Genomic DNA, 8167 nt, shown 5'->3' on the forward strand with positions numbered 1-8167 from the left:
ATTACAATTTTTTTTCCCAGTGAATGAAGAAATTAAAAAAGAAAAAGATGGGTGAAAGAAAGAATTCATTCAATCTTAGGTTATATAAACTTGAAAAAAAGATTAAAAAAAAATAAAAATTAAAGTGCACTTGAGTTCAATAAAGAACATAGAATGAAAATAAAATGCAATGGTAGGTTCTTTGAATCACCCTAACAGGGTTAGGGTGGTGCTAATAGAATCCAGACCTAATAAAAAATCCAGATCCTGTTTATACAGAATCCCATAATCACAGGAGTAGTGGATCCCACGTTAGTGGAGACACCTGTGGTGGGGCCACCATCCTGGCGGCTGGGTTATAATATATAAACCAGCCAAGCAGCCAATTAATTAGGAGTATTTTCCAACGAGGTTAACGAATCACAACGCAAGACTGTGAGTCATCCCATGAGGGAAGCGTGGAACACTGCGTACACATCTGGGGTAGGGAGGTACCGAGGCACTGTGTGAAAGTCAAACATAACAACTTCTACGTGTAATAGATCTTATTTATCGATCTATTCTGGACCGGCCTCCTCGATCAGTTCTACTTCTATATAAACCCATTAAATCTACAATGCTCCATGCATCAGAGTTAAAAGACTCTCTCTCTCTCTCGATCCCTTCAATCAATCCCTCTTTCCCTTCAACTAGAGACTTGGTGAGGCATATAAGCTAGCTGCTGTTACTGATAATATCTGAGAATGGCTTCTCCAATCAGATGGACACCAAGTCCAAGCCCTACTAGATCACCCAATCATGGTGAACCAATTACACATGACGAAGATGGATTGGAGGTGGGAAGTGTTGGTTCTGAAGAAAGTAACAATTCCCACAGCAAGGGAACCTTTTTCCCATTCAGTATTGGTCCTTCTTCTTCTGCTGCTGCTGCTGCACCTCTTCCTTATCATCACAATCAACACCACCAGCCTCAGCTTCAGAGTCATGAGATTATCAAGCATGAACTGCATGATGATCAGTTACACTCACCAACCTTGAAGATTGGCTTGGGAGAACAAAATACTGGCGGTGATGGTATTAGCTTGACTTGGGAGGATCTGTGCGTGACTGTTTCTGATCGTAAGAAAGGGAGCCGAGCAATACTGCAAGGGTTGACTGGATATGCTCAGCCTGGGGAGCTACTAGCCATTATGGGTCCTTCTGGTTGTGGCAAATCCACACTCCTTGATACCTTGGCAGGTGATCTATCTCCATGTTTCTGTTTTCATTTAATATTTTGCGTTTCTTTGTGACTCCATTTCTGTTAACAATCAAACGTTAGACTTGGTAAATAGATTATTCCTTCTTAAATTCCTTTTTGTTAATTCGGGTGAAGAAGTAGGAATAATGGTGTTGTATGATATGCAGGCAGACTAGGTTCAAACACAAGACAGTCAGGGAAGGTTCTTGTCAATGGCCGAAAACAGAGGCTTACATTTGGTACTTCGGTAAGTGCAACACTATTTCTACCATAAAAGGAAGTATATCCCTCAAACACAAACTCTTTTCTTCAACGTAATACCTCAAAAATAAAAAGAAGCATCTTTTCTCATACCTGTTTCATCAACTATTTTTCTCCATGAGATTTGCCAAAAAATATTTTTTCCACGGAGATCATCAACTCACCCCTTCAAAACTGTTGAATGTATTCCAAATCTTCATACACAAGTTTTAGTCATGCAACTAGGAAAATCGTGAGAGATTTAATCTTTTCCATTTACATGACCATGATATGTTAAAGTTTTACATGGACCATCACTAATCAATGTCAAAAGCATAGAATAATAGATATTCATGCCCAACTTGTCTATATTAAGAATATGGTTTGTAGGGGTTATGATATTTGACATTGTTTGACCTAATTATTAAGTTATCGTTGTCTTTGATATTACTATTTGGAATTAATAGTTTGATGAAATCAAACTGAAAGTCAAATTAATGTAAATAAAGATATTTTTTATTGAAAAAAGAAGGAAGAAAAAAGCCAAAAAAGACGGCAAGGTCGACAACAAACACACCGGAGTCTGTAGGACTATCGAACCATCCCAGTGGCAAATTAAAACAATTATGATTATTTTCTTATATTCATGAATTTTAAGCAAATTCAAATTAAAAAAATATATTAATAAATTTTGTTTTAAAATATTCAAAAATTATTAAAAAAAATTTGAATTTGTTTAATTATGAAGACAACTGTATTAAGGAGGCTCATTTTGAAAAATCTTCAGGCGTATGTGACTCAAGATGATACATTGATGACTACTCTAACGGTCAAAGGAAGCTGTTTACTATTCTGCCCAGCTCCAACTTCCAGATTCAATGCCAAAGGCTGAGAAAAAGGAAAGAGCAGAATCTACCATAAAGGAGATGGGTTTGCAAGATGCCATGAACACAAGAATTGGAGGTTGGAGTGTTAAAGGACTAAGTGGTGGCCAAAAGAGGAGAGTTAGCATTTGCATTGAGATCTTAACACGCCCAAAGCTTCTCTTTCTTGATGAACCCACAAGTGGATTGGACAGTGCAGCATCTTTCCATGTCATGAAAAGAATTGCAGGCCTTGCCCAACAAGATGGAAAGACTGTAATAGCATCCATCCATCAACCAAGCAGCGAAGTTTTTGAGCTCTTCCAAAATCTTTATCTCCTATCAAGTGGAAGAACAGTTTACTATGGTCCTCTTCTTGGAGCTAATGAGGTAATTATAGGATCCAATTCTGACATTAATTTCACATGATTATCCTTGTTTTAGTGAATGATGGTTTTTCTTTTTGCAAATTCATGTAGTTCTTCGCATTCAATGGTTTCCCATGCCCAACAATGAGGAACCCATCCGATCACTTCCTCAGGACAATCAACAAAGACTTTGAAAAGGTAAGCTGCTTTAGTACATCTTTGAAGATTTGAACAAGCATTATTTCTTTCCTTCAAACCTAAATACTTGATTATTGTCTATATAGGATATCGAACAAGGCCCTGGAACAGAGGCCATGACCACTGAGCAAGCTATAAAGATCCTTATACAGTCGTACAAATCATCATCAACATGCAATCAAGTTCAAAGACGGGTAGCTGAGATATGCAAAAAGGTATATATGCAAGCAACTCTCCAGTTGATTTCATCTGTTCTAATGGTTGTTGTGCAGTATAAGATGCATAAACCTACATATAATATACTTGTTCCATTATGTAGGAAGGAGCACCAATGGTGAAAAAGGGAAGTCAAGCTGGATTTCTCACTCAATCCATCGTTCTTACTAAGAGATCCTTCGTGAATATGTTTCGAGATTTGGGCTATTACTGGTTGAGATTTGCTATCTATGTTGCTCTGTGTTTATGTGTAGGCACTATCTACTATGACATTGGTCACACCTATGGATCAATTCAGGTAACCATTTGAAGTTAAGAATGCATCTCTCTTATGGCTAGCAAACAATATAAATTGATCTATAGTGCATTATGCCTAAACCTTTTTGATAACTCTAATTTCAGGCAAGAGGTTCAATGCTCAGCTTTGTTGGTGCATTTTTGACATTCATGGCTATCGGTGGATTTCCTTCATTTGTTGAGGACATGAAGGTGAGCTAAATCAATAAAATACTATATGTATTGCTTCATCTCCAAACCTACAATAGTTACCTAATGATGCACTCTTATCTTTTTGTTCTAACTCAGATCTTTCAAAGGGAGAGGTTAAATGGGCATTATGGAGTGGGTGCATTTGTTATTGGCAACACAGTTTCTTCCATTCCTTATTTGATATTAAATTCTTTGATACCGGGTGCAATCGCGTATTACCTTGTTGGACTTCAACGAGGAATCGATCACTTTGCCTACTTTGCTCTAGTACTCTTCATGTGCACAATGTTGGTGGAGAGCTTAATGATGATAGTTGCAAGTATTGTTCCAGATTTCCTTATGGGTATAATCACAGGAGCTGGAATTCAAGGAGTGATGATGTTAAATGGTGGTTTCTTTAGATTACCTGATGACCTCCCTAAACCTTTTTGGAAGTATCCAATGTATTACATTGCCTTCCACAAATATGCCAACCAAGGGTTCTACAAGAATGAGTTTTTAGGGTTAACTTTTCCTAATAACATGGTAGGGGGGAATGCTACCATCACTGGAAGAGAAATTCTAAGAGATTCATGGGAAATGGAGATGGGTTACTCTAAGTGGGTTGACTTGGCAATCTTGTTTGGGATGGTGGTTCTGTACCGGCTAATGTTCTTTGGCATTATAAAGAGTGTTGAGAAACTCAAACCAATCATCAGAGCTGCCTTTGCTGTTCCACCCCAGCAGAAGACACATATCATGGTGGAGGAGTCAAAAAAGGAAGCGGAAAATAACTAGCCAATTTCATTTCACTTCTTTCTTTCTTTTTATTTTTTTGTAATTTTTTTTATGTAATAATATCAATAAGCTCTAGTTAGTTGCTCTCTATGAACATCTCGTTCAAGTATTAAAGATTTGGAGCTGTTCTCTATGAACATCTCTTCAAGTAGTCAAGATTTGGAGCTGCTCTCTATGAACATCTCGTTCAAGTATTAAAGATTTGGGATTCAAGTTTTTCTTAGTCAATGAACTACCCCGATTGGTGCAAAGTAAATCTTACTGGGTCCTATAGAGGTGGTTTGTATCGTGGAGGATATTCGAGTGCTTCTTCTACAACATTCTTTCAAATAGTCAACAGTTTGTAGCCCTAGAGAAGCCAATATTATTGCAGATTTGCTAGACAGACAAGCCTTGCCTTTGGCAAGTAAAACAGCTTGGCCTATTGTCACTTGTATTTGTGTTATCTATATATGAAATAAAGTTACACTCTAATCATGTAATAGTTAATGAAAAAGAACCACCATGACACCTTTCTCTCTCTCTCTAGTTTTTTATTTTTTCTTTTCTTTTCTTTTCTTCTGTGTGTGGATAAATAAATAAATTCATTACGAAAAAGAAGTAAATACAAGAGCGCAAAGGGCGTAGGCCAAACAAAGAGCCACAAGCCACAATGACAAGCAACCAAAGAGGCAACAAGTCTAACAACTACATAAGAGCAAAACAGAAAACAAACTAGGCATACAAGATATTGCTACTTTTAGGATGCTTTTTCTTTTTTTCTTTTTATTTCACTGCAACATAAAGTCAACAATTAAATCTTCACTAATTTGGTGCTACCCTTTATTGGTGCAATTGCTCCTTCTACAACCCTCATGATCAGAGACTGACAATGACTTGAGACAACATCCTCGGCTGGGTCAGAAAGGGGGAAGGAGGAGGAGGAAAGCAGCATAGAGGAGGGGGGTGGAGCTTGGGAAGAGAGACAGAGAGGGATGGCCTAAGAGGGAGACAGAGAGGGGGAGAGGAGGAGAGGGACCAGAGGGAAGGAGAGGGGAAAAGCACTTATTCAAGCTCCAAACTAGGATTTGTCAATTCTAGTGATAATGGGACAAAGGTAATTTTTCATTGAACAATCAATTCCATTGCTAATGGCAAAGAGTTTATTCTTAAATCTTCTCCACAATCAGGTATTCTCTCACTCTCTCCATTCTTATTCTCTCTCTTTCTCGATTTTCTAATTTTCCTTTTTATTTGAATTTTTATGGTTTCCCCTTCTATTGTTGAAATCGTGTATTTTTCTTCCATTAATGTTGATTTTGTAAGATTTTTTTTAATGAAAAAATATTAATTAAAACTAAAAACAATTTTGTAATATATTAATTTGTTAGCTATTTTTATGCTTTAATTTATCTTTTTTTTTTTTTGGTAAATAATTTACTAATGATTTACCTACATTTTTTTGATAAAAATGTCATTACTAATGATTTACCTATATTTTTAATATGTGTAGGCTATGTATGATCATGATAATATAATTTAGAGGTGGTGGGACCCTTAGTGTCCCACATGCGCTCATACAATTTGTGTAGTGAAATAGCGACAATGCTACCCCGACGGAGAGGTGATCTGAATTCTCATATTCGCCCCCCATGTTGAATCCTGGCTCTCTCCTGGGCTCCTCCCCTGGTTAACGAGATGGTACATTTAGTTAAGCTAGTGATTATCCGGCAACTCAGAGAATGATTGAATAAGAGGAAGTCGAAAAGCAATAAACACAAAAATTCTTTTGAGTCTAATATACAAAACTGGGTAAGGGAAACCTTAGATTCTTCCTATGATTTCAATTCCTAAATAAACAAAATACCATGATTGTTTTGAATTTACGCTTTTGAACAGGATTAAGGCTATCATTTGCACTACCAAAAAATAAAATAAAACTAAACTATGTAATAGTCCCCCACCCTCCCCCAATACAAGCTTCTTGTATCAAAGAAAAAAGTGGGAGAGTTTTTTCATGGTGCCCACTTAAGTTGGGATGGAGCTTTAGTGCTTCACAACTAATGTGCAACACTGAGTTGCGTACGGTTCAGATGGAATGGATGATCAAGGGTGAAATCTCGACCACCCAATTTGCATTTTTTTTTTTAAAACTTTTTCAACTATACTTACCTGTAACAGTAAAAAAAACAAAAAAAAAAAAAAAAAAAAAAACCAGAATGAATGGTCGAGATTTCAATGTCGACTACTCGAGGAGATCATGGCCATATGCAACTCAGTGTTACACATCTAATGTGCAACACTGAAGTTGAACCCCTTAAGTTGGGCTTGAATTCCTGATTACTCACTTAAGTGGAAAAAATTCCAAATTGCCAACAATTCATTTTTTTTGAAAATTCCAAGTTACTTTGACCATCAATTTTTCAAATTTAAGTGGTAAACTAACCAAAATACCCCAAGATTTGAAATTCCGGCAGAGTTCGTTGGTTCACTACCTAGCAAACTTGAACCAGGCGAACGGCGAAATCTCGTCGAAAGTTTGCCAAAAATCACTGTTAAAATTCAAAGTTTCGAACCCTATCTGCAAGAATCAACATCTGATGCAACTCTCTTTCTCTCTCTATGTATCTGCAGCAGCCGTGTGGTGGTAGTGGTTCTCTGCAGCGTGCGTGTGGTGGTGGTGGTATATGCGGTGGTGCTGCTTTAGCACTGCCGCTGCTACTGGTTCTCTTCTATTTCTTTCTCTGCAATTGGTGGTGGTGTTTTAGCACTGCTGCTGCTATTGGTTCTCTTATGTTTATTTCTTCCTCTTCCTCTTCTCCTTCAACTAAACATCTAATCCAACTCAGATTTGAAGGAAAAGACAAAGATCCAGCGAGATTTCAACCATTTTTGCTGATTCGCCAGAAAATCAGCGATTTCCGGCAACATCTACGAACATTTGATTTTGATCCCCTTTTCATATCGCTCTTCAACGAAACTACCGAAAATCGAAATTTTGACAATTTTCAGCGATATGTTTTACCTTGAAATACCCCCTCTATTTGAGAAATTGATAAAATGCCCTCTCACTAACTTAAGTGACCCAACCTCACCCATCTTCTTCCTACATCTTGCTGAAAACCCCCACCACCATGGTGACCACCACCCTTTGCCCGGCCTGCAACCCCCGCCTTTCCCTTGCCGTTGCCAAAAATTATCTTTGAACTCACAAGGGTTCTCTTCATCTATAGGCTCAATCACCTCACAACTCTTCTTCTGCATTTCGGGAGACATGGCCTAACACTGCCTCTGCTGCTTCATTTAAAGGATTTCTAACTCCACTTGCTTCAGCAGTTCACTCTCTATGGTGAGAGTATTAGTTTTGGAACTAGCCCAGATAAGATTTCCCAGATCATTGGCACTGCTGGAAGGAAAAGTCTTAATTTGCACAGAAGAGTAGTAACTTATTCATCTTCTAACGAATTCGAGTTTTATTTTAAAATTTTTGACGAATTCATTAGCTTCTATTCTTTAAGAATGTGAAAGCAGAAGTAGTATACGATTATCATGTTACATTTGACTATTCTTTTTAGATAATATATGTTACACTCAAATAATTGACCACTATATAATACGTAAATATAGAATGAGCTGAAAATTCATTGACCAATTCAATACGTCTGAATTCCTAGTTTGTAACCTCTAATGGTTTTTAAGATACGGTCGACTGTAGCTTAAGAAAATAATTATTTTCTTTAACCAGGGTACAAGATGAGCAAACCTGCAAGATTGAATCTTTAGTTTATTTGTTCAGTTTAAATAAAAGGAAGATTATG

The 8167-nt window shown here is 37.2% G+C and overlaps 1 pseudogene across 1 annotated transcript; it reads left to right on the top strand.

The window, feature by feature from the left end:
• Positions 1–596: 596 nt before the first annotated feature.
• LOC149009060 (ABC transporter G family member 1-like) lies at positions 597–4908 on the top strand (annotated as a pseudogene). The gene is made up of 8 exons (XR_016174456.1): positions 597–1218; positions 1387–1466; positions 2247–2712; positions 2802–2888; positions 2975–3103; positions 3208–3402; positions 3507–3593; positions 3690–4908. The product of XR_016174456.1 is annotated as an ABC transporter G family member 1-like (transcript).
• Positions 4909–8167: the final 3259 nt, after the last annotated feature.

This window comes from Hakea prostrata, chromosome 7, assembly GCF_041222555.1.
Source record: "Hakea prostrata isolate BN-2017 chromosome 7, UWA_Hpros_2, whole genome shotgun sequence".
Classification (NCBI taxonomy): domain Eukaryota; kingdom Viridiplantae; phylum Streptophyta; class Magnoliopsida; order Proteales; family Proteaceae; genus Hakea; species Hakea prostrata.